The sequence below is a fragment of the Phalangium opilio genome, unplaced genomic scaffold (genome assembly GCF_054372755.1).
Source record: "Phalangium opilio isolate 3A_F unplaced genomic scaffold, DU_Popi_V2 ptg000019l_1, whole genome shotgun sequence".
NCBI lineage: Eukaryota > Metazoa > Arthropoda > Arachnida > Opiliones > Phalangiidae > Phalangium > Phalangium opilio.
In genome coordinates, this window is record NW_028324152.1 from 3,594,260 (window position 1) to 3,613,599 (window position 19,340).

The window sequence follows — 19,340 nt, forward strand, 5'->3', positions numbered from 1 at the left end:
TTCAAAGCAAGGGCTCCGTGGCTTAGTGGTTAAAGCGCCTGTCTAGTAAACAGGAGATCATGAGTTCGATTCTCGTCGGAGCCTCGGTGTTATGTTACTTGAACTAGATTTCGTAGCTATATAATTGTGAAAAAATAAAATAATAGGGCAAAAGTTCCCACGAGATAATTTAGTTAATTTACTGAAATATTCTGCATTCATATAGCTTCAAAGCAAGGGCTCCGTGGCTTAGTGGTTAAAGCGCCTGTCTAGTAAACAGGAGATCATGAGTTTAATTCTCGTCGGAGCCTTGCTGTTATGTTACTTGACCTAGATTTCGTAGCTATTAAATTTTGAAAAATTAAAACAATAGGGTAAAAATTCCGAGGAGTTAATTTAGTTAAATTACTGGAATATTCAGCATTCATGTCGCTTCAAAGCAAGGGCTCCGTGGCTTAGTGGTTAAAGCGCCTGTCTTGTAAACAGGAGATCATGAGTTCGATTCTCGTCGGAGCCTCGCTGTCATATTACTTGAACTAGATTTCGAAGCTATTAAATTTTGAAAAATTAAAAAATAATAGTTGATTTAGATATGCATATAAGTAAACAATAGTGTAAAAGTTCCGATGTGATAATTTAGTTAATTTACTGAAACATTCAGCATTCATATCGCTTCAAAGCAAGGGCTCCGTGGCTTAGTGGTTAATGCGCCTGTCTAGTAAACAGGAGATCATGAGTTCGATTCTTGGCGGAGCCTGGCTGTTATGTTACTTGACCTATATTTCGTAGCTATTAAATTTTGAAAAATTAAAACAATAGGGGAAAAATTCCGATGAGTTAATTTAGTTAAATTACTGCAATATTCAGCATTCATGTCGCTTCAAAGCAAGGGCTCCGTGGCTTAGTGGTTAAAGCGCCTGTCTAGTAAACAGGAGATCATGAGTTCGATTCTCGTCGGAGCCTCGGTGTTATGTTACTTGAACTAGATTTCGTAGCTATATAATTGTGAAAAAATAAAATAATAGGGCAAAAGTTCCCATGAGATAATTTAGTTAATTTACTGAAATATTCTGCATTCATATAGCTTCAAAGCAAGGGCTCCGTGGCTTAGTGGTTAAAGCGCCTGTCTAGTAAACAGGAGATCATGAGTTTAATTCTCGTCGGAGCCTTGCTGTTATGTTACTTGACCTAGATTTCGTACCTATTAAATTTTGAAAAATTAAAACAATAGGGTAAAAATTCCGAGGAGTTAATTTAGTTAAATTACTGGAATATTCAGCATTCATGTCGCTTCAAAGCAAGGGCTCCGTGGCTTAGTGGTTAAAGCGCCTGTCTTGTAAACAGGAGATCATGAGTTCGATTCTCGTCGGAGCCTCGCTGTCATATTACTTGAACTAGATTTCGAAGCTATTAAATTTTGAAAAATTAAAAAATAATAGTTGATTTAGATATGCATATAAGTAAACAATAGTGTAAAAGTTCCGATGTGATAATTTAGTTAATTTACTGAAACATTCAGCATTCATATCGCTTCAAAGCAAGGGCTCCGTGGCTTAGTGGTTAATGCGCCTGTCTAGTAAACAGGAGATCATGAGTTCGATTCTCGTCGGAGCCTGGCTGTTATGTTACTTGACCTAGATTTCGTAGCTATTAAATTTTGAAAAATTAAAACAATAGGGTAAAAATTCCGATGAGTTAATTTAGTTAAATTACTGGAATATTCAGCATTCATGTCGCTTCAAAGCAAGGGCTCCGTGGCTTAGTGGTTAAAGCGCCTGTCTAGTAAACAGGAGATCATGAGTTCGATTCTCGTCGGAGCCTCGCTGTTATGTTACTTGAACTAGATTTCGTAGCTATATAATTTTGAAAAATTAAAAATAATAGTTGATTTAGATATTGATATATGAAAACAATAGTGTAAAAGTTCCCATGAGATAATTTAGATAATTTACTGAAATATTCAGCATTCATATCGCTTCAAAGCAAGGGCTCCGTGGCTTAGTGGTTAAAGCGCCTGTCTAGTAAACAGGAGATCATGAGTTCGATTCTCGTCGGAGCCTTGCTGTTATGTTACTTGACCTAGATTTCGTAGCTATTAAATTTTGAAAAATTAAAACAATAGGGTAAAAATTCCGATGTGATAATTTAGTTAATTTACTGAAATATTCAGCATTCATATCGCTTCAAAGCAAGGGCTCCGTGGCTTAGTGGTTAAAGCGCCTGTCTAGTAAAAAGGAGATCATGAGTTCGATTCTCGTCGGAGCCTTGCTGTTATGTTACTTGACCTAGATTTCGTAGCTATTAAATTTTGAAAAATTAAAACAATAGGGTAAAAATTCCGATGAGTTAATTTAGTTAAATTACTGGAATATTCAGCATTCATGTCGCTTCAAAGCAAGAGCTCCTTGGCTTAGTGGTTAAAGCGCCTGTCTAGTAAACAGGAGATCATGAGTTCGATTCTCGTCGGAGCCTCGCTGTTATGTTACTTGAACTAGATTTCGTAGCTATATAATTTTGAAAAATTAAATTAATAGGGCAAAAGTTCCCATGAGATAATTTAGTTAATTTACTGAAATATTCTGCATTCATATCGCTTCAAACCAAGGGCTCCGTGGCTTAGTGGTTAAAGCGCCTGTCTTGTAAACAGGAGATCATGTGTTCGATTCTCGTCGGAGCCTTGCTGTTATATTACTTGACCTAGATTTCGTAGCTATTAAATTTTGAAAAATTAAAACAATAGGGTAAAAATTCCGATGAGTTAATTTAGTTAAATTACTGGTATATTCTGCATTCATATCGCTTCAAACCAAGGGCTCTGTGGCTTAGTGGTTAAAGCGCCTGTCTTGTAAACAGGAGATCATGTGTTCGATTCTCGTCGGAGCCTGGCTGTTATGTTACTTGACCTAGATTTCGTAGCTATTAAATTTTGAAAAATTAAAACAATAGGGTAAAAATTCCGATGAGTTAATTTAGTTAAATTACTGGTATATTCTGCATTCATATCGCTTCAAACCAAGGGCTCTGTGGCTTAGTGGTTAAAGCGCCTGTCTTGTAAACAGGAGATCATGTGTTCGATTCTCGTCGGAGCCTGGCTGTTATGTTACTTGACCTAGATTTCGTAGCTATTAAATTTTGAAAAATTAAAACAATAGGGTAAAAATTCCGATGAGTTAATTTAGTTAGTTTACTGAAATATTCAGCATTCATATCGCTTCAAAGCAAGAGCTCCTTGGCTTAGTGGTTAAAGCGCCTGTCTAGTAAACAGGAGATCATGAGTTCGATTCTCGTCGGAGCCTCGCTGTTATGTTACTTGAACTAGATTTCGTAGCTATATAATTTTGAAAAATTAAATTAATAGGGCAAAAGTTCCCATGAGATAATTTAGTTAATTTACTGAAATATTCTGCATTCATATCGCTTCAAACCAAGGGCTCCGTGGCTTAGTGGTTAAAGCGCCTGTCTTGTAAACAGGAGATCATGTGTTCGATTCTCGTCGGAGCCTTGCTGTTATATTACTTGACCTAGATTTCGTAGCTATTAAATTTTGAAAAATTAAAACAATAGGGTAAAAATTCCGATGAGTTAATTTAGTTAAATTACTGGTATATTCTGCATTCATATCGCTTCAAACCAAGGGCTCTGTGGCTTAGTGGTTAAAGCGCCTGTCTTGTAAACAGGAGATCATGTGTTCGATTCTCGTCGGAGCCTGGCTGTTATGTTACTTGACCTAGATTTCGTAGCTATTAAATTTTGAAAAATTAAAACAATAGGGTAAAAATTCCGATGAGTTAATTTAGTTAAATTACTGGTATATTCTGCATTCATATCGCTTCAAACCAAGGGCTCTGTGGCTTAGTGGTTAAAGCGCCTGTCTTGTAAACAGGAGATCATGTGTTCGATTCTCGTCGGAGCCTTTCTGTTATGTTACTTGAACTAGATTTCGTAGCTATATAATTTTGAAAAATTAAAAATAATAGTTGATTTAGATATTGATATATGAAAACAATAGTGTAAAAGTTTCCATGAGATAATTTAGATAATTTACTGAAATATTCAGCATTCATATCGCTTCAAAGCAAGGGCTCCGTGGCTTAGTGGTTAAAGCGCCTGTCTAGTAAACAGGAGATCATGAGTTCGATTCTCGTCGGAGCCTTGCTGTTATGTTACTTGACCTAGATTTCGTAGCTATTAAATTTTGAAAAATTAAAACAATAGGGTAAAAATTCCGATGAGTTAATTTAGTTAAATTACTGGTATATTCTGCATTCATATCGCTTCAAACCAAGGGCTCTGTGGCTTAGTGGTTAAAGCGCCTGTCTTGTAAACAGGAGATCATGTGTTCGATTCTCGTCGGAGCCTGGCTGTTATGTTACTTGACCTAGATTTCGTAGCTATTAAATTTTGAAAAATTAAAACAATAGGGTAAAAATTCCGATGAGTTAATTTAGTTAGTTTACTGAAATATTCAGCATTCATATCGCTTCAAAGCAAGGGCTCCGTGGCTTAGTGGTTAATGCGCCTGTCTAGTAAACAGGAGATCATGAGTTCGATTCTCGTCGGAGCCTTTCTGTTATGTTACTTGAACTAGATTTCGTAGCTATATAATTTTGAAAAATTAAAAATAATAGTTGATTTAGATATTGATATATGAAAACAATAGTGTAAAAGTTTCCATGAGATAATTTAGATAATTTACTGAAATATTCAGCATTCATATCGCTTCAAAGCAAGGGCTCCGTGGCTTAGTGGTTAAAGCGCCTGTCTAGTAAACAGGAGATCATGAGTTCGATTCTCGTCGGAGCCTTGCTGTTATGTTACTTGACCTAGATTTCGTAGCTATTAAATTTTGAAAAATTAAAACAATAGGGTAAAAATTCCGATGAGTTAATTTAGTTAAATTACTGGTATATTCTGCATTCATATCGCTTCAAACCAAGGGCTCTGTGGCTTAGTGGTTAAAGCGCCTGTCTTGTAAACAGGAGATCATGTGTTCGATTCTCGTCGGAGCCTGGCTGTTATGTTACTTGACCTAGATTTCGTAGCTATTAAATTTTGAAAAATTAAAACAATAGGGTAAAAATTCCGATGAGTTAATTTAGTTAAATTACTGGTATATTCTGCATTCATATCGCTTCAAACCAAGGGCTCTGTGGCTTAGTGGTTAAAGCGCCTGTCTTGTAAACAGGAGATCATGTGTTCGATTCTCGTCGGAGCCTTTCTGTTATGTTACTTGAACTAGATTTCGTAGCTATATAATTTTGAAAAATTAAAAATAATAGTTGATTTAGATATTGATATATGAAAACAATAGTGTAAAAGTTTCCATGAGATAATTTAGATAATTTACTGAAATATTCAGCATTCATATCGCTTCAAAGCAAGGGCTCCGTGGCTTAGTGGTTAAAGCGCCTGTCTAGTAAACAGGAGATCATGAGTTCGATTCTCGTCGGAGCCTTGCTGTTATGTTACTTGACCTAGATTTCGTAGCTATTAAATTTTGAAAAATTAAAACAATAGGGTAAAAATTCCGATGAGTTAATTTAGTTAAATTACTGGTATATTCTGCATTCATATCGCTTCAAACCAAGGGCTCTGTGGCTTAGTGGTTAAAGCGCCTGTCTTGTAAACAGGAGATCATGTGTTCGATTCTCGTCGGAGCCTGGCTGTTATGTTACTTGACCTAGATTTCGTAGCTATTAAATTTTGAAAAATTAAAACAATAGGGTAAAAATTCCGATGAGTTAATTTAGTTAGTTTACTGAAATATTCAGCATTCATATCGCTTCAAAGCAAGGGCTCCGTGGCTTAGTGGTTAATGCGCCTGTCTAGTAAACAGGAGATCATGAGTTCGATTCTTGTCGGAGCCTGGCTGTTATGTTACTTGACCTAGATTTCGTAGCTATTACATTTTGAAAAATTAAAACAATAGGGTAAAAATTCCGATGAGTTAATTTAGTTAAATTACTGCATAATTCAGCATTCATGTCGCTTCAAAGCAAGGGCTCCGTGGCTTAGTGGTTAAAGCGCCTGTCTAGTAAACAGGAGATCATGAGTTCGATTCTCGTCGGAGCCTCGGTGTTATGTTACTTGAACTAGATTTCGTAGCTATATAATTGTGAAAAAATAAAATAATAGGGCAAAAGTTCCCATGAGATAATTTAGTTAATTTACTGAAATATTCTGCATTCATATAGCTTCAAAGCAAGGGCTCCGTGGCTTAGTGGTTAAAGCGCCTGTCTAGTAAACAGGAGATCATGAGTTTAATTCTCGTCGGAGCCTTGCTGTTATGTTACTTGACCTAGATTTCGTAGCTATTAAATTTTGAAAAATTAAAACAATAGGGTAAAAATTCCGAGGAGTTAATTTAGTTAAATTACTGGAATATTCAGCATTCATGTCGCTTCAAAGCAAGGGCTCCGTGGCTTAGTGGTTAAAGCGCCTGTCTTGTAAACAGGAGATCATGAGTTCGATTCTCGTCGGAGCCTCGCTGTCATATTACTTGAACTAGATTTCGAAGCTATTAAATTTTGAAAAATTAAAAAATAATAGTTGATTTAGATATGCATATAAGTAAACAATAGTGTAAAAGTTCCGATGTGATAATTTAGTTAATTTACTGAAACATTCAGCATTCATATCGCTTCAAAGCAAGGGCTCCGTGGCTTAGTGGTTAAAGCGCCTGTCTAGTAAACAGGAGATCATGAGTTCGATTCTCGTCGGAGCCTTGCTGTTATGTTACTTGACCTAGATTTCGTAGCTATTAAATTTTGAAAAATTAAAACAATAGGGTAAAAATTCCGATGTGATAATTTAGTTAATTTACTGAAATATTCAGCATTCATATCGCTTCAAAGCAAGGGCTCCGTGGCTTAGTGGTTAAAGCGCCTGTCTAGTAAAAAGGAGATCATGAGTTCGATTCTCGTCGGAGCCTTGCTGTTATGTTACTTGGCCTAGATTTCGTAGCTATTAAATTTTGAAAAATTAAAACAATAGGGTAAAAATTCCGATGAGTTAATTTAGTTAAATTACTGGAATATTCAGCATTCATGTCGCTTCAAAGCAAGGGCTCCTTGGCTTAGTGGTTAAAGCGCCTGTCTAGTAAACAGGAGATCATGAGTTCGATTCTCGTCGGAGCCTCGCTGTTATGTTACTTGAACTAGATTTCGTAGCTATATAATTTTGAAAAATTAAAATAATAGGGAAAAAGTTCCCAAAAGATAATTTAGTTAATTTACTGAAATATCCTGCATTCATATCGCTTCAAAGCAAGGGCTCCGTGGCTTAGTGGTTAAAGCGCCAGTCTTGTAAACAGGAGATCATGTGTTCGATTCTCGTCGGAGCCTTGCTGTTATATTACTTGAACTAGATTTCGAAGTTATTAAATTTTGAAAAATTAAAAAATAATAGTTGATTTAGATATGCATATAAGCAAACAATAGTGTAAAAGTTCCGATGTGATAATTTAGTTAATTTACTGAAATATTCAGCATTCATATCGCTTCAAAGCAAGGGCTCCGTGGCTTAGTGGTTAAAGCGCCTGTCTTGTAAACAGGAGATCATGAGTTCGATTCTCGTCCGAGCCTCGCTGTTATGTTACTTGAACTAGATTTCGTAGCTATATAATTTCGAAAAATTAAATTAATAGGGCAAAAGTTCCCATGAGATAAATTAGTTAATTTACTGAAATATTCTGCATTCATATCGCTTCAAACCAAGGGCTCCGTGGCTTAGTGGTTCAAGCGCCTGTCTTGTAAACAGGAGATCATGTGTTCGATTCTCGTCGGAGCCTTGCTGTTATATTACTTGAACTAGATTTCGAAGCTATTAAATTTTGAAAAATTAAAAATAATAGTTGATTTAGATATGCATATATGCAAACAATAGTGTAAAAGTTCCGATGTGATAATTTAGTTAATTTACTGAAATATTCAGCATTCATATCGCTTCAAAGCAAGGGCTCCGTGGCTTAGTGGTTAAAGCGCCTGTCTAGTAAACAGGAGATCATGAGTTCGATTCTCGTCGGAGCCTTGCTGTTATGTTACTTGACCTAGATTTCGTAGCTATTAAATTTTGAAAAATTAAAACAATAGGGTAAAAATTCCGATGAGTTAATTTAGTTAAATTACTGGTATATTCTGCATTCATATCGCTTCAAACCAAGGGCTCTGTGGCTTAGTGGTTAAAGCGCCTGTCTTGTAAACAGGAGATCATGTGTTCGATTCTCGTCGGAGCCTGGCTGTTATGTTACTTGACCTAGATTTCGTAGCTATTAAATTTTGAAAAATTAAAACAATAGGGTAAAAATTCCGATGAGTTAATTTAGTTAAATTACTGGAATATTCAGCATTCATGTCGCTTCAAAGCAAGGGCTCCGTGGCTTAGTGGTTAAAGCGCCTGTCTAGTAAACAGGAGATCATGAGTTCGATTCTCGTCGGAGCCTCGCTGTTATGTTACTTGAACTAGATTTCGTAGCTATATAATTTTGAAAAATTAAAATAATAGGGAAAAAGTTCCCAAGAGATAATTTAGTTAATTTACTGAAATATCCTGCATTCATATCGCTTCAAAGCAAGGGCTCCGTGGCTTAGTGGTTAAAGCGCCAGTCTTGTAAACAGGAGATCATGTGTTCGATTCTCGTCGGAGCCTTGCTGTTATATTACTTGAACTAGATTTCGAAGCTATTAAATTTTGAAAAATTAAAAATAATAGTTGATTTAGATATGCATATATGCTAACAATAGTGTAAAAGTTCCGATGTGATAATTTAGTTAATTTACTGAAATATTCAGCATTCATATCGCTTCAAAGCAAGGGCTCCGTGGCTTAGTGGTTAATGCGCCTGTCTAGTAAACAGGAGATCATGAGTTCGATTCTTGTCGGAGCCTGGCTGTTATGTTACTTGACCTAGATTTCGTAGCTATTAAATTTTGAAAAATTAAAACAATAGGGTAAAAATTCCGATGAGTTAATTTAGTTAAATTACTGCAATATTCAGCATTCATGTCGCTTCAAAGCAAGGGCTCCGTGGCTTAGTGGTTAAAGCGCCTGTCTAGTAAACAGGAGATCATGAGTTCGATTCTCGTCGGAGCCTCGCTGTTATGTTACTTGAACTAGATTTCGTAGCTATATGATTTTGAAAAATTAAAAATAATAGTTGATTTAGATATTGATATATGAAAACAATAGTGTAAAAGTTCCCATGAGATAATTTAGATAATTTACTGAAATATTCAGCATTCATATCGCTTCAAAGCAAGGGCTCCGTGGCTTAGTGGTTAAAGCGCCTGTCTAGTAAACAGGAGATCATGAGTTCGATTCTCGTCGGAGCCTTGCTGTTATGTTACTTGACCTAGATTTCGTAGCTATTAAATTTTGAAAAATTAAAACAATAGGGTAAAAATTCCGATGAGTTAATTTAGTTAAATTACTGGTATATTCTGCATTCATATCGCTTCAAACCAAGGGCTCTGTGGCTTAGTGGTTAAAGCGCCTGTCTTGTAAACAGGAGATCATGTGTTCGATTCTCGTCGGAGCCTGGCTGTTATGTTACTTGACCTAGATTTCGTAGCTATTAAATTTTGAAAAATTAAAACAATAGGGTAAAAATTCCGATGAGTTAATTTAGTTAAATTACTGGAATATTCAGCATTCATGTCGCTTCAAAGCAAGGGCTCCGTGGCTTAGTGGTTAAAGCGCCTGTCTAGTAAACAGGAGATCATGAGTTCGATTCTCGTCGGAGCCTCGCTGTTATGTTACTTGAACTAGATTTCGTAGCTATATAATTTTGAAAAATTTAAAAATAATAGTTGATTTAGATATTGATATATGAAAACAATAGTGTAAAAGTTGCCATGAGATAATTTAGATAATTTACTGAAATATTCAGCATTCATATCGCTTCAAAGCAAGGGCTCCGTGGCTTAGTGGTTAAAGCGCCTGTCTAGTAAACAGGAGATCATGAGTTCGATTCTCGTCGGAACCTTGCTGTTATGTTACTTGACCTAGATTTCGTAGCTATTAAATTTTGAAAAATTAAAACAATAGGGTAAAAATTCTGATGAGTTAATTTAGTTAAATTACTGCAATATTCAGCATTCATGTCGCTTCAAAGCAAGGGCTCCATGGCTTAGTGGTTAAAGCGCCAGTCTTGTAAACAGGAGATCATGTGTTCGATTCTCGTCGGAGCCTTGCTGTTATATTACTTGAACTAGATTTCGAAGCTATGAAATTTTGAACAATTAAAAATAATAGTTGATTTAGATATGCATATATGCAAACAATAGTGTAAAAGTTCCCATGAGATAATTTAGTTAATTTACTGAAATATTCAGCATTCATATCACTTCAAAGCAAGGTCTCCGTGGCTTAGTGGTTAAAGCGCCTGTCTAGTAAACAGGAGATAATGAGTTCGATTCTCGTCGGAGCCTGGCTGTTATGTTACTTGAACTAGATTTCGTAGCTATATAATTTTGAAAAATTAAAAATAATAGTTGATTTAGATATTGATATATGAAAACAATAGTGTAAAAGTTCCCATGAGATAATTTAGATAATTTACTGAAATATTCAGCATTCATATCGCTTCAAAGCAAGGGCTCCGTGGCTTAGTGGTTAAAGCGCCTGTCTAGTAAACAGGAGATCATGAGTTCGATTCTCGTCGGAGCCTTGCTGTTATGTTACTTGACCTAGATTTCGTAGCTATTAAATTTTGAAAAATTAAAACAATAGGGTAAAAATTCCGATGAGTTAATTTAGTTAAATTACTGCAATATTCAGCATTCATGTCGCTTCAAAGCAAGGGCTCCATGGCTTAGTGGTTAAAGCGCCAGTCTTGTAAACAGGAGATCATGTGTTCGATTCTCGTCGGAGCCTTGCTGTTATATTACTTGAACTAGATTTCGAAGCTATGAAATTTTGAACAATTAAAAATAATAGTTGATTTAGATATGCATATATGCAAACAATAGTGTAAAAGTTCCCATGAGATAATTTAGTTAATTTACTGAAATATTCAGCATTCATATCACTTCAAAGCAAGGTCTCCGTGGCTTAGTGGTTAAAGCGCCTGTCTAGTAAACAGGAGATCATGAGTTCGATTCTCGTCGGAGCCTGGCTGTTATGTTACTTGAACTAGATTTCGAAGCTATATAATTTTGAAAAATTAAAAATAATAGTTGATTTAGATATTGATATATGAAAACAATAGTGTAAAAGTTCCCATGAGATAATTTAGATAATTTACTGAAATATTCAGCATTCATATCGCTTCAAAGCAAGGGCTCCGTGGCTTAGTCGTTAAAGCGCCTGTCTAGTAAACAGGAGATCATGAGTTCGATTCTCGTCGGAGCCTTGCTGTTATGTTACTTGACCTAGATTTCGTAGCTATTAAATTTTGAAAAATTAAAACAATAGGGTAAAAATTCCGATGAGTTAATTTAGTTAAATTACTGGAATATTCAGCATTCATGTCGCTTCAAAGCAAGGGCTCCGTGGCTTAGTGGTTAAAGCGCCTGTCTAGTAAACAGGAGATCATGAATTCGATTCTCGTCGGAGCCTCGCTGTTATGTTACTTGAACTAGATTTCGTAGCTATATAATTTTGAAAAATTAAAATAATAGGGAAAAAGTTCCCAAGAGATAATTTAGTTAATTTACTGAAATATCCTGCATTCATATCGCTTCAAAGCAAGGGCTCCGTGGCTTAGTGGTTAAAGCGCCAGTCTTGTAAACAGGAGATCATGTGTTCGATTCTCGTCGGAGCCTTGCTGTTATATTACTTGAACTAGATTTCGAAGTTATTAAATTTTGAAAAATTAAAAAATAATAGTTGATTTAGATATGCATATAAGCAAACAATAGTGTAAAAGTTCCGATGTGATAATTTAGTTAGTTTACTGAAATATTCAGCATTCATATCGCTTCAAAGCAAGGGCTCCGTGGCTTAGTGGTTAATGCGCCTGTCTAGTAAACAGGAGATCATGAGTTCGATTCTTGTCGGAGCCTGGCTGTTATGTTACTTGACCTAGATTTCGTAGCTATTAAATTTTGAAAAATTAAAACAATAGGGTAAAAATTCCGATGAGTTAATTTAGTTAAATTACTGCAATATTCAGCATTCATGTCGCTTCAAAGCAAGGGCTCCATGGCTTAGTGGTTAAAGCGCCAGTCTTGTAAACAGGAGATCATGTGTTCGATTCTCGTCGGAGCCTTGCTGTTATATTACTTGAACTAGATTTCGAAGCTATGAAATTTTGAACAATTAAAAATAATAGTTGATTTAGATATGCATATATGCAAACAATAGTGTAAAAGTTCCCATGAGATAATTTAGTTAATTTCCTGAAATATTCAGCATTCATATCACTTCAAAGCAAGGTCTCCGTGGCTTAGTGGTTAAAGCGCCTGTCTAGTAAACAGGAGATCATGAGTTCGATTCTCGTCGGAGCCTGGCTGTTATGTTACTTGAACTAGATTTCGTAGCTATATAATTTTGAAAAATTAAAAATAATAGTTGATTTAGATATTGATATATGAAAACAATAGTGTAAAAGTTCCCATGAGATAATTTAGATAATTTACTGAAATATTCAGCATTCATATCGCTTCAAAGCAAGGGCTCCGTGGCTTAGTCGTTAAAGCGCCTGTCTAGTAAACAGGAGATCATGAGTTCGATTCTCGTCGGAGCCTTGCTGTTATGTTACTTGACCTAGATTTCGTAGCTATTAAATTTTGAAAAATTAAAACAATAGGGTAAAAATTCCGATGAGTTAATTTAGTTAAATTACTGGAATATTCAGCATTCATGTCGCTTCAAAGCAAGGGCTCCGTGGCTTAGTGGTTAAAGCGCCTGTCTAGTAAACAGGAGATCATGAATTCGATTCTCGTCGGAGCCTCGCTGTTATGTTACTTGAACTAGATTTCGTAGCTATATAATTTTGAAAAATTAAAATAATAGGGAAAAAGTTCCCAAGAGATAATTTAGTTAATTTACTGAAATATCCTGCATTCATATCGCTTCAAAGCAAGGGCTCCGTGGCTTAGTGGTTAAAGCGCCAGTCTTGTAAACAGGAGATCATGTGTTCGATTCTCGTCGGAGCCTTGCTGTTATATTACTTGAACTAGATTTCGAAGTTATTAAATTTTGAAAAATTAAAAAATAATAGTTGATTTAGATATGCATATAAGCAAACAATAGTGTAAAAGTTCCCATGTGATAATTTAGTTAGTTTACTGAAATATTCAGCATTCATATCGCTTCAAAGCAAGGGCTCCGTGGCTTAGTGGTTAATGCGCCTGTCTAGTAAACAGGAGATCATGAGTTCGATTCTTGTCGGAGCCTGGCTGTTATGTTACTTGACCTAGATTTCGTAGCTATTAAATTTTGAAAAATTAAAACAATAGGGTAAAAATTCCGATGAGTTAATTTAGTTAAATTACTGCAATATTCAGCATTCATGTCGCTTCAAAGCAAGGGCTCCGTGGCTTAGTGGTTAAAGCGCCTGTCTAGTAAACAGGAGATCATGAGTTCGATTCTCGTCGGAGCCTCGCTGTTATGTTACTTGAACTAGATTTCGTAGCTATATAATTGTGAAAAAATAAAATAATAGGGCAAAAGTTCCCATGAGATAATTTAGTTAATTTACTGAAATATTCTGCATTCATATAGCTTCAAAGCAAGGGTTCCGTGGCTTAGTGGTTAAAGCGCCTGTCTAGTAAACAGGAGATCATGAGTTTAATTCTCGTCGGAGCCTTGCTGTTATGTTACTTGACCTAGATTTCGTAGCTATTAAATTTTGAAAAATTAAAACAATAGGGTAAAAATTCCGAGGAGTTAATTTAGTTAAATTACTGGAATATTCAGCATTCATGTCGCTTCAAAGCAAGGGCTCCGTGGCTTAGTGGTTAAAGCGCCTGTCTTGTAAACAGGAGATCATGGGTTCGATTCTCGTCGGAGCCTCGCTGTCATATTACTTGAACTATTTTTCGAAGCTATTAAATTTTGAAAAATTAAAAAATAATAGTTGATTTAGATATGCATATAAGCAAACAATAGTGTAAAAGTTCCGATGTGATAATTTAGTTAATTTACTGAAACATTCAGCATTCATATAGCTTCAAAGCAAGGGCTCCGTGGCTTAGTGGTTAAAGCGCCTGTCTAGTAAACAGGAGATCATGAGTTTAATTCTCGTCGGAGCCTTGCTGTTATGTTACTTGACCTAGATTTCGTAGCTATTAAATTTTGAAAAATTAAAACAATAGGGTAAAAATTCCGAGGAGTTAATTTAGTTAAATTACTGGAATATTCAGCATTCATGTCGCTTCAAAGCAAGGGCTCCGTGGCTTAGTGGTTAAAGCGCCTGTCTTGTAAACAGGAGATCATGGGTTCGATTCTCGTCGGAGCCTCGCTGTCATATTACTTGAACTATTTTTCGAAGCTATTAAATTTTGAAAAATTAAAAAATAATAGTTGATTTAGATATGCATATAAGCAAACAATAGTGTAAAAGTTCCGATGTGATAATTTAGTTAATTTACTGAAACATTCAGCATTCATATCGCTTCAAAGCAAGGGCTCCGTGGCTTAGTGGTTAATGCGCCTGTCTAGTAAACAGGAGATCATGAGTTCGATTCTCGTCGGAGCCTGGCTGTTATGTTACTTGACCTAGATTTCGTAGCTATTAAATTTTGAAAATTTAAAACAATAGGGTAAAAATTCCGATGAGTTAATTTAGTTAAATTACTGGAATATTCAGCATTCATGTCGCTTCAAAGCAAGGGCTCCGTGGCTTAGTGGTTAAAGCGCCTGTCTAGTAAACAGGAGATCATGAGTTCGATTCTCGTCGGAGCCTCGCTGTTATGTTACTTGAACTAGATTTCGTAGCTATATAATTTTGAAAAATTAAAAATAATAGTTGATTTAGATATTGATATATGAAAACAATAGTGTAAAAGTTCCCATGAGATAATTTAGATAATTTACTGAAATATTCAGCATTCATATCGCTTCAAAGCAAGGGCTCCGTGGCTTAGTGGTTAAAGCGCCTGTCTAGTAAACAGGAGATCATGAGTTCGATTCTCGTCGGAGCCTTGCTGTTATGTTACTTGACCTAGATTTCGTAGCTATTAAATTTTGAAAAATTAAAACAATAGGGTAAAAATTCCGATGTGATAATTTAGTTAATTTACTGAAATATTCAGCATTCATATCGCTTCAAAGCAAGGGCTCCGTGGCTTAGTGGTTAAAGCGCCTGTCTAGTAAAAAGGAGATCATGAGTTCGATTCTCGTCGGAGCCTTGCTGTTATGTTACTTGACCTAGATTTCGTAGCTATTAAATTTTGAAAAATTAAAACAATAGGGTAAAAATTCCGATGAGTTAATTTAGTTAAATTACTGGAATATTCAGCATTCATGTCGCTTCAAAGCAAGGGCTCCTTGGCTTAGTGGTTAAAGCGCCTGTCTAGTAAACAGGAGATCATGATTTCGATTCTCGTCGGAGCCTCGCTGTTATGTTACTTGAACTAGATTTCGTAGCTATATAATTTTGAAAAATTAAAATAATAGGGAAAAAGTTCCCAAAAGATAATTTAGTTAATTTACTGAAATATCCTGCATTCATATCGCTTCAAAGCAAGGGCTCCGTGGCTTAGTGGTTAAAGCGCCAGTCTAGTAAACAGGAGATCATGAGTTCGATTCTCGTCGGAGCCTTGCTGTTATGTTACTTGACCTAGATTTCGTAGCTATTAAATTTTGAAAAATTAAAACAATAGGGTAAAAATTCCGATGTGATAATTTAGTTAATTTACTGAAATATTCAGCATTCATATCGCTTCAAAGCAAGGGCTCCGTGGCTTAGTGGTTAAAGCGCCTGTCTAGTAAAAAGGAGATCATGAGTTCGATTCTCGTCGGAGCCTTGCTGTTATGTTACTTGACCTAGATTTCGTAGCTATTAAATTTTGAAAAATTAAAACAATAGGGTAAAAATTCCGATGAGTTAATTTAGTTAAATTACTGGAATATTCAGCATTCATGTCGCTTCAAAGCAAGGGCTCCTTGGCTTAGTGGTTAAAGCGCCTGTCTAGTAAACAGGAGATCATGATTTCGATTCTCGTCGGAGCCTCGCTGTTATGTTACTTGAACTAGATTTCGTAGCTATATAATTTTGAAAAATTAAAATAATAGGGAAAAAGTTCCCAAAAGATAATTTAGTTAATTTACTGAAATATCCTGCATTCATATCGCTTCAAAGCAAGGGCTCCGTGGCTTAGTGGTTAAAGCGCCAGTCTTGTAAACAGGAGATCATGTGTTCGATTCTCGTCGGAGCCTTGCTGTTATATTACTTGAACTAGATTTCGAAGTTATTAAATTTTGAAAAATTAAAAAATAATAGTTGATTTAGATATGCATATAAGCAAACAATAGTGTAAAAGTTCCGATGTGATAATTTAGTTAATTTACTGAAATATTCAGCATTCATATCGCTTCAAAGCAAGGGCTCCATGGCTTAGTGGTTAAAGCGCCTGTCTTGTAAACAGGAGATCATGAGTTCGATTCTCGTCCGAGCCTCGCTGTTATGTTACTTGAACTAGATTTCGTAGCTATATAATTTCGAAAAATTAAATTAATAGGGCAAAAGTTCCCATGAGATAAATTAGTTAATTTACTGAAATATTCTGCATTCATATCGCTTCAAACCAAGGGCTCCGTGGCTTAGTGGTTAAAGCGCCTGTCTTGTAAACAGGAGATCATGTGTTCGATTCTCGTCGGAGCCTTGCTGTTATATTACTTGAACTAGATTTCGAAGCTATTAAATTTTGAAAAATTAAAAATAATAGTTGATTTAGATATGCATATATGCAAACAATAGTGTAAAAGTTCCGATGTGATAATTTAGTTAATTTACTGGTATATTCTGCATTCATATCGCTTCAAACCAAGGGCTCTGTGGCTTAGTGGTTAAAGCGCCTGTCTTGTAAACAGGAGATCATGTGTTCGATTCTCGTCGGAGCCTGGCTGTTATGTTACTTGACCTAGATTTCGTAGCTATTAAATTTTGAAAAATTAAAACAATAGGGTAAAAATTCCGATGAGTTAATTTAGTTAAATTACTGCAATATTCAGCATTCATGTCGCTTCAAAGCAAGGGCTCCGTGGCTTAGTGGTTAAAGCGCCTGTCTAGTAAACAGGAGATCATGAGTTCGATTCTCGTCGGAGCCTCGGTGTTATGTTACTTGAACTAGATTTCGTAGCTATATAATTGTGAAAAAATAAAATAATAGGGCAAAAGTTCCCATGAGATAATTTAGTTAATTTACTGAAATATTCTGCATTCATATAGCTTCAAAGCAAGGGCTCCGTGGCTTAGTGGTTAAAGCGCCTGTCTAGTAAACAGGAGATCATGAGTTTAATTCTCGTCGGAGCCTTGCAGTTATGTTACTTGACCTAGATTTCGTAGCTATTAAATTTTGAAAAATTAAAACAATAGGGTAAAAATTCCGAGGAGTTAATTTAGTTAAATTACTGGAATATTCAGCATTCATGTCGCTTCAAAGCAAGGGCTCCGTGGCTTAGTGGTTAAAGCGCCTGTCTTGTAAACAGGAGATCATGAGTTCGATTCTCGTCGGAGCCTCGCTGTCATATTACTTGAACTAGATTTCGAAGCTATTAAATTTTGAAAAATTAAAAAATAATAGTTGATTTAGATATGCATATAAGTAAACAATAGTGTAAAAGTTCCGATGTGATAATTTAGTTAATTTACTGAAACATTCAGCATTCATATCGCTTCAAAGCAAGGGCTCCGTGGCTTAGTGGTTAATGCGCCTGTCTAGTAAACAGGAGATCATGAGTTCGATTCTCGTCGGAGCCTGGCTGTTATGTTACTTGACCTAGATTTCGTAGCTATTAAATTTTGAAAAATTAAAACAATAGGGTAAAAATTCCGATGAGTTAATTTAGTTAAATTACTGGAATATTCAGCATTCATGTCGCTTCAAAGCAAGGGCTCCGTGGCTTAGTGGTTAAAGCGCCTGTCTAGTAAACAGGAGATCATGAGTTCGATTCTCGTCGGAGCCTCGCTGTTATGTTACTTGAACTAGATTTCGTAGCTATATAATTTTGAAAAATTAAAAATAATAGTTGATTTAGATATTGATATATGAAAACAATAGTGTAAAAGTTCCCATGAGATAATTTAGATAATTTACTGAAATATTCAGCATTCATATCGCTTCAAAGCAAGGGCTCCGTGGCTTAGTGGTTAAAGCGCCTGTCTAGTAAACAGGAGATCATGAGTTCGATTCTCGTCGGAGCCTTGCTGTTATGTTACTTGACCTAGATTTCGTAGCTATTAAATTTTGAAAAATTAAAACAATAGGGTAAAAATTCCGATGAGTTAATTTAGTTAGTTTACTGAAATATTCAGCATTCATATCGCTTCAAAGCAAGGGCTCCGTGGCTTAGTGGTTAATGCGCCTGTCTAGTAAACATGAGATCATGAGTTCGATTCTTGTCGGAGCCTGGCTGTTATGTTACTTGACCTAGATTTCGTAGCTATTAAATTTTGAAAAATTAAAACAATAGGGTAAAAATTCCGATGAGTTAATTTAGTTAAATTACTGCAATATTCAGCATTCATGTCGCTTCAAAGCAAGGGCTCCGTGGCTTAGTGGTTAAAGCGCCTGTCTAGTAAACAGGAGATCATGAGTTCGATTCTCGTCGGAGCCTCGGTGTTATGTTACTTGAACTAGATTTCGTAGCTATATAATTGTGAAAAAATAAAATAATAGGGCAAAAGTTCCCATGAGATAATTTAGTTAATTTACTGAAATATTCTGCATTCATATAGCTTCAAAGCAAGGGCTCCGTGGCTTAGTGGTTAAAGCGCCTGTCTAGTAAACAGGAGATCATGAGTTTAATTCTCGTCGGAGCCTTGCTGTTATGTTACTTGACCTAGATTTCGTAGCTATTAAATTTTGAAAAATTAAAACAATAGGGTAAAAATTCCGAGGAGTTAATTTAGTTAAATTACTGGAATATTCAGCATTCATGTCGCTTCAAAGCAAGGGCTCCGTGGCTTAGTGGTTAAAGCGCCTGTCTTGTAAACAGGAGATCATGAGTTCGATTCTCGTCGGAGCCTCGCTGTCATATTACTTGAACTATTTTTCGAAGCTATTAAATTTTGAAAAATTAAAAAATAATAGTTGATTTAGATATGCATATAAGCAAACAATAGTGTAAAAGTTCCGATGTGATAATTTAGTTAATTTACTGAAACATTCAGCATTCATATCGCTTCAAAGCAAGGGCTCCGTGGCTTAGTGGTTAATGCGCCTGTCTAGTAAACAGGAGATCATGAGTTCGAT

The 19,340-nt window shown here is 35.7% G+C and overlaps 60 non-coding genes across 60 annotated transcripts; all 60 read left to right on the forward strand.

Moving 5' to 3' along the window:
• Positions 1–11: 11 nt before the first annotated feature.
• On the forward strand, positions 12–84 carry TRNAT-AGU (transfer RNA threonine (anticodon AGU)). The gene has a single exon. It is a non-coding gene; the product is annotated as a tRNA-Thr (tRNA).
• Positions 85–217: 133 nt separating this feature from the next.
• On the forward strand, positions 218–290 carry TRNAT-AGU (transfer RNA threonine (anticodon AGU)). The gene has a single exon. It is a non-coding gene; the product is annotated as a tRNA-Thr (tRNA).
• A 133-nt stretch (positions 291–423) lies between these two features.
• On the forward strand, positions 424–496 carry TRNAT-UGU (transfer RNA threonine (anticodon UGU)). The gene has a single exon. It is a non-coding gene; the product is annotated as a tRNA-Thr (tRNA).
• Positions 497–869: 373 nt separating this feature from the next.
• TRNAT-AGU (transfer RNA threonine (anticodon AGU)) lies at positions 870–942 on the forward strand. The gene has a single exon. It is a non-coding gene; the product is annotated as a tRNA-Thr (tRNA).
• Positions 943–1,075: 133 nt separating this feature from the next.
• Positions 1,076–1,148, forward strand: TRNAT-AGU (transfer RNA threonine (anticodon AGU)). The gene has a single exon. It is a non-coding gene; the product is annotated as a tRNA-Thr (tRNA).
• A 133-nt stretch (positions 1,149–1,281) lies between these two features.
• On the forward strand, positions 1,282–1,354 carry TRNAT-UGU (transfer RNA threonine (anticodon UGU)). Its single transcript has one exon. It is a non-coding gene; the product is annotated as a tRNA-Thr (tRNA).
• Positions 1,355–1,727: 373 nt separating this feature from the next.
• On the forward strand, positions 1,728–1,800 carry TRNAT-AGU (transfer RNA threonine (anticodon AGU)). The gene has a single exon. It is a non-coding gene; the product is annotated as a tRNA-Thr (tRNA).
• Positions 1,801–1,966: 166 nt separating this feature from the next.
• On the forward strand, positions 1,967–2,039 carry TRNAT-AGU (transfer RNA threonine (anticodon AGU)). Its single transcript has one exon. It is a non-coding gene; the product is annotated as a tRNA-Thr (tRNA).
• A 545-nt stretch (positions 2,040–2,584) lies between these two features.
• On the forward strand, positions 2,585–2,657 carry TRNAT-UGU (transfer RNA threonine (anticodon UGU)). The gene has a single exon. It is a non-coding gene; the product is annotated as a tRNA-Thr (tRNA).
• A 133-nt stretch (positions 2,658–2,790) lies between these two features.
• Positions 2,791–2,863, forward strand: TRNAT-UGU (transfer RNA threonine (anticodon UGU)). Its single transcript has one exon. It is a non-coding gene; the product is annotated as a tRNA-Thr (tRNA).
• Positions 2,864–2,996: 133 nt separating this feature from the next.
• On the forward strand, positions 2,997–3,069 carry TRNAT-UGU (transfer RNA threonine (anticodon UGU)). Its single transcript has one exon. It is a non-coding gene; the product is annotated as a tRNA-Thr (tRNA).
• A 339-nt stretch (positions 3,070–3,408) lies between these two features.
• TRNAT-UGU (transfer RNA threonine (anticodon UGU)) lies at positions 3,409–3,481 on the forward strand. Its single transcript has one exon. It is a non-coding gene; the product is annotated as a tRNA-Thr (tRNA).
• A 133-nt stretch (positions 3,482–3,614) lies between these two features.
• On the forward strand, positions 3,615–3,687 carry TRNAT-UGU (transfer RNA threonine (anticodon UGU)). Its single transcript has one exon. It is a non-coding gene; the product is annotated as a tRNA-Thr (tRNA).
• Positions 3,688–3,820: 133 nt separating this feature from the next.
• Positions 3,821–3,893, forward strand: TRNAT-UGU (transfer RNA threonine (anticodon UGU)). The gene has a single exon. It is a non-coding gene; the product is annotated as a tRNA-Thr (tRNA).
• A 166-nt stretch (positions 3,894–4,059) lies between these two features.
• On the forward strand, positions 4,060–4,132 carry TRNAT-AGU (transfer RNA threonine (anticodon AGU)). Its single transcript has one exon. It is a non-coding gene; the product is annotated as a tRNA-Thr (tRNA).
• A 133-nt stretch (positions 4,133–4,265) lies between these two features.
• Positions 4,266–4,338, forward strand: TRNAT-UGU (transfer RNA threonine (anticodon UGU)). The gene has a single exon. It is a non-coding gene; the product is annotated as a tRNA-Thr (tRNA).
• Positions 4,339–4,710: 372 nt separating this feature from the next.
• Positions 4,711–4,783, forward strand: TRNAT-AGU (transfer RNA threonine (anticodon AGU)). Its single transcript has one exon. It is a non-coding gene; the product is annotated as a tRNA-Thr (tRNA).
• Positions 4,784–4,916: 133 nt separating this feature from the next.
• TRNAT-UGU (transfer RNA threonine (anticodon UGU)) lies at positions 4,917–4,989 on the forward strand. The gene has a single exon. It is a non-coding gene; the product is annotated as a tRNA-Thr (tRNA).
• A 133-nt stretch (positions 4,990–5,122) lies between these two features.
• On the forward strand, positions 5,123–5,195 carry TRNAT-UGU (transfer RNA threonine (anticodon UGU)). The gene has a single exon. It is a non-coding gene; the product is annotated as a tRNA-Thr (tRNA).
• A 166-nt stretch (positions 5,196–5,361) lies between these two features.
• Positions 5,362–5,434, forward strand: TRNAT-AGU (transfer RNA threonine (anticodon AGU)). Its single transcript has one exon. It is a non-coding gene; the product is annotated as a tRNA-Thr (tRNA).
• A 133-nt stretch (positions 5,435–5,567) lies between these two features.
• Positions 5,568–5,640, forward strand: TRNAT-UGU (transfer RNA threonine (anticodon UGU)). The gene has a single exon. It is a non-coding gene; the product is annotated as a tRNA-Thr (tRNA).
• A 339-nt stretch (positions 5,641–5,979) lies between these two features.
• TRNAT-AGU (transfer RNA threonine (anticodon AGU)) lies at positions 5,980–6,052 on the forward strand. Its single transcript has one exon. It is a non-coding gene; the product is annotated as a tRNA-Thr (tRNA).
• A 133-nt stretch (positions 6,053–6,185) lies between these two features.
• TRNAT-AGU (transfer RNA threonine (anticodon AGU)) lies at positions 6,186–6,258 on the forward strand. The gene has a single exon. It is a non-coding gene; the product is annotated as a tRNA-Thr (tRNA).
• Positions 6,259–6,391: 133 nt separating this feature from the next.
• Positions 6,392–6,464, forward strand: TRNAT-UGU (transfer RNA threonine (anticodon UGU)). The gene has a single exon. It is a non-coding gene; the product is annotated as a tRNA-Thr (tRNA).
• Positions 6,465–6,631: 167 nt separating this feature from the next.
• TRNAT-AGU (transfer RNA threonine (anticodon AGU)) lies at positions 6,632–6,704 on the forward strand. Its single transcript has one exon. It is a non-coding gene; the product is annotated as a tRNA-Thr (tRNA).
• Positions 6,705–7,489: 785 nt separating this feature from the next.
• On the forward strand, positions 7,490–7,562 carry TRNAT-UGU (transfer RNA threonine (anticodon UGU)). Its single transcript has one exon. It is a non-coding gene; the product is annotated as a tRNA-Thr (tRNA).
• A 133-nt stretch (positions 7,563–7,695) lies between these two features.
• TRNAT-UGU (transfer RNA threonine (anticodon UGU)) lies at positions 7,696–7,768 on the forward strand. The gene has a single exon. It is a non-coding gene; the product is annotated as a tRNA-Thr (tRNA).
• A 166-nt stretch (positions 7,769–7,934) lies between these two features.
• On the forward strand, positions 7,935–8,007 carry TRNAT-AGU (transfer RNA threonine (anticodon AGU)). The gene has a single exon. It is a non-coding gene; the product is annotated as a tRNA-Thr (tRNA).
• Positions 8,008–8,140: 133 nt separating this feature from the next.
• On the forward strand, positions 8,141–8,213 carry TRNAT-UGU (transfer RNA threonine (anticodon UGU)). Its single transcript has one exon. It is a non-coding gene; the product is annotated as a tRNA-Thr (tRNA).
• Positions 8,214–8,346: 133 nt separating this feature from the next.
• On the forward strand, positions 8,347–8,419 carry TRNAT-AGU (transfer RNA threonine (anticodon AGU)). The gene has a single exon. It is a non-coding gene; the product is annotated as a tRNA-Thr (tRNA).
• Positions 8,420–8,997: 578 nt separating this feature from the next.
• Positions 8,998–9,070, forward strand: TRNAT-AGU (transfer RNA threonine (anticodon AGU)). Its single transcript has one exon. It is a non-coding gene; the product is annotated as a tRNA-Thr (tRNA).
• Positions 9,071–9,236: 166 nt separating this feature from the next.
• Positions 9,237–9,309, forward strand: TRNAT-AGU (transfer RNA threonine (anticodon AGU)). The gene has a single exon. It is a non-coding gene; the product is annotated as a tRNA-Thr (tRNA).
• Positions 9,310–9,442: 133 nt separating this feature from the next.
• On the forward strand, positions 9,443–9,515 carry TRNAT-UGU (transfer RNA threonine (anticodon UGU)). Its single transcript has one exon. It is a non-coding gene; the product is annotated as a tRNA-Thr (tRNA).
• A 133-nt stretch (positions 9,516–9,648) lies between these two features.
• Positions 9,649–9,721, forward strand: TRNAT-AGU (transfer RNA threonine (anticodon AGU)). Its single transcript has one exon. It is a non-coding gene; the product is annotated as a tRNA-Thr (tRNA).
• A 167-nt stretch (positions 9,722–9,888) lies between these two features.
• Positions 9,889–9,961, forward strand: TRNAT-AGU (transfer RNA threonine (anticodon AGU)). The gene has a single exon. It is a non-coding gene; the product is annotated as a tRNA-Thr (tRNA).
• A 611-nt stretch (positions 9,962–10,572) lies between these two features.
• TRNAT-AGU (transfer RNA threonine (anticodon AGU)) lies at positions 10,573–10,645 on the forward strand. Its single transcript has one exon. It is a non-coding gene; the product is annotated as a tRNA-Thr (tRNA).
• A 371-nt stretch (positions 10,646–11,016) lies between these two features.
• On the forward strand, positions 11,017–11,090 carry TRNAT-AGU (transfer RNA threonine (anticodon AGU)). Its single transcript has one exon. It is a non-coding gene; the product is annotated as a tRNA-Thr (tRNA).
• Positions 11,091–11,256: 166 nt separating this feature from the next.
• TRNAT-AGU (transfer RNA threonine (anticodon AGU)) lies at positions 11,257–11,329 on the forward strand. Its single transcript has one exon. It is a non-coding gene; the product is annotated as a tRNA-Thr (tRNA).
• A 133-nt stretch (positions 11,330–11,462) lies between these two features.
• Positions 11,463–11,535, forward strand: TRNAT-AGU (transfer RNA threonine (anticodon AGU)). Its single transcript has one exon. It is a non-coding gene; the product is annotated as a tRNA-Thr (tRNA).
• An 817-nt stretch (positions 11,536–12,352) lies between these two features.
• Positions 12,353–12,426, forward strand: TRNAT-AGU (transfer RNA threonine (anticodon AGU)). Its single transcript has one exon. It is a non-coding gene; the product is annotated as a tRNA-Thr (tRNA).
• A 166-nt stretch (positions 12,427–12,592) lies between these two features.
• On the forward strand, positions 12,593–12,665 carry TRNAT-AGU (transfer RNA threonine (anticodon AGU)). Its single transcript has one exon. It is a non-coding gene; the product is annotated as a tRNA-Thr (tRNA).
• Positions 12,666–12,798: 133 nt separating this feature from the next.
• TRNAT-AGU (transfer RNA threonine (anticodon AGU)) lies at positions 12,799–12,871 on the forward strand. The gene has a single exon. It is a non-coding gene; the product is annotated as a tRNA-Thr (tRNA).
• A 579-nt stretch (positions 12,872–13,450) lies between these two features.
• On the forward strand, positions 13,451–13,523 carry TRNAT-AGU (transfer RNA threonine (anticodon AGU)). The gene has a single exon. It is a non-coding gene; the product is annotated as a tRNA-Thr (tRNA).
• A 339-nt stretch (positions 13,524–13,862) lies between these two features.
• Positions 13,863–13,935, forward strand: TRNAT-UGU (transfer RNA threonine (anticodon UGU)). Its single transcript has one exon. It is a non-coding gene; the product is annotated as a tRNA-Thr (tRNA).
• A 167-nt stretch (positions 13,936–14,102) lies between these two features.
• Positions 14,103–14,175, forward strand: TRNAT-AGU (transfer RNA threonine (anticodon AGU)). The gene has a single exon. It is a non-coding gene; the product is annotated as a tRNA-Thr (tRNA).
• A 133-nt stretch (positions 14,176–14,308) lies between these two features.
• Positions 14,309–14,381, forward strand: TRNAT-UGU (transfer RNA threonine (anticodon UGU)). Its single transcript has one exon. It is a non-coding gene; the product is annotated as a tRNA-Thr (tRNA).
• Positions 14,382–14,754: 373 nt separating this feature from the next.
• Positions 14,755–14,827, forward strand: TRNAT-AGU (transfer RNA threonine (anticodon AGU)). The gene has a single exon. It is a non-coding gene; the product is annotated as a tRNA-Thr (tRNA).
• A 166-nt stretch (positions 14,828–14,993) lies between these two features.
• On the forward strand, positions 14,994–15,066 carry TRNAT-AGU (transfer RNA threonine (anticodon AGU)). The gene has a single exon. It is a non-coding gene; the product is annotated as a tRNA-Thr (tRNA).
• Positions 15,067–15,611: 545 nt separating this feature from the next.
• On the forward strand, positions 15,612–15,684 carry TRNAT-AGU (transfer RNA threonine (anticodon AGU)). The gene has a single exon. It is a non-coding gene; the product is annotated as a tRNA-Thr (tRNA).
• A 785-nt stretch (positions 15,685–16,469) lies between these two features.
• Positions 16,470–16,542, forward strand: TRNAT-UGU (transfer RNA threonine (anticodon UGU)). Its single transcript has one exon. It is a non-coding gene; the product is annotated as a tRNA-Thr (tRNA).
• Positions 16,543–16,675: 133 nt separating this feature from the next.
• Positions 16,676–16,748, forward strand: TRNAT-UGU (transfer RNA threonine (anticodon UGU)). Its single transcript has one exon. It is a non-coding gene; the product is annotated as a tRNA-Thr (tRNA).
• Positions 16,749–16,914: 166 nt separating this feature from the next.
• TRNAT-UGU (transfer RNA threonine (anticodon UGU)) lies at positions 16,915–16,987 on the forward strand. The gene has a single exon. It is a non-coding gene; the product is annotated as a tRNA-Thr (tRNA).
• Positions 16,988–17,120: 133 nt separating this feature from the next.
• On the forward strand, positions 17,121–17,193 carry TRNAT-AGU (transfer RNA threonine (anticodon AGU)). Its single transcript has one exon. It is a non-coding gene; the product is annotated as a tRNA-Thr (tRNA).
• Positions 17,194–17,326: 133 nt separating this feature from the next.
• Positions 17,327–17,399, forward strand: TRNAT-AGU (transfer RNA threonine (anticodon AGU)). The gene has a single exon. It is a non-coding gene; the product is annotated as a tRNA-Thr (tRNA).
• Positions 17,400–17,532: 133 nt separating this feature from the next.
• TRNAT-UGU (transfer RNA threonine (anticodon UGU)) lies at positions 17,533–17,605 on the forward strand. Its single transcript has one exon. It is a non-coding gene; the product is annotated as a tRNA-Thr (tRNA).
• A 373-nt stretch (positions 17,606–17,978) lies between these two features.
• On the forward strand, positions 17,979–18,051 carry TRNAT-AGU (transfer RNA threonine (anticodon AGU)). The gene has a single exon. It is a non-coding gene; the product is annotated as a tRNA-Thr (tRNA).
• A 166-nt stretch (positions 18,052–18,217) lies between these two features.
• On the forward strand, positions 18,218–18,290 carry TRNAT-AGU (transfer RNA threonine (anticodon AGU)). The gene has a single exon. It is a non-coding gene; the product is annotated as a tRNA-Thr (tRNA).
• Positions 18,291–18,629: 339 nt separating this feature from the next.
• Positions 18,630–18,702, forward strand: TRNAT-AGU (transfer RNA threonine (anticodon AGU)). The gene has a single exon. It is a non-coding gene; the product is annotated as a tRNA-Thr (tRNA).
• Positions 18,703–18,835: 133 nt separating this feature from the next.
• Positions 18,836–18,908, forward strand: TRNAT-AGU (transfer RNA threonine (anticodon AGU)). Its single transcript has one exon. It is a non-coding gene; the product is annotated as a tRNA-Thr (tRNA).
• Positions 18,909–19,041: 133 nt separating this feature from the next.
• On the forward strand, positions 19,042–19,114 carry TRNAT-UGU (transfer RNA threonine (anticodon UGU)). Its single transcript has one exon. It is a non-coding gene; the product is annotated as a tRNA-Thr (tRNA).
• Positions 19,115–19,340: the final 226 nt, after the last annotated feature.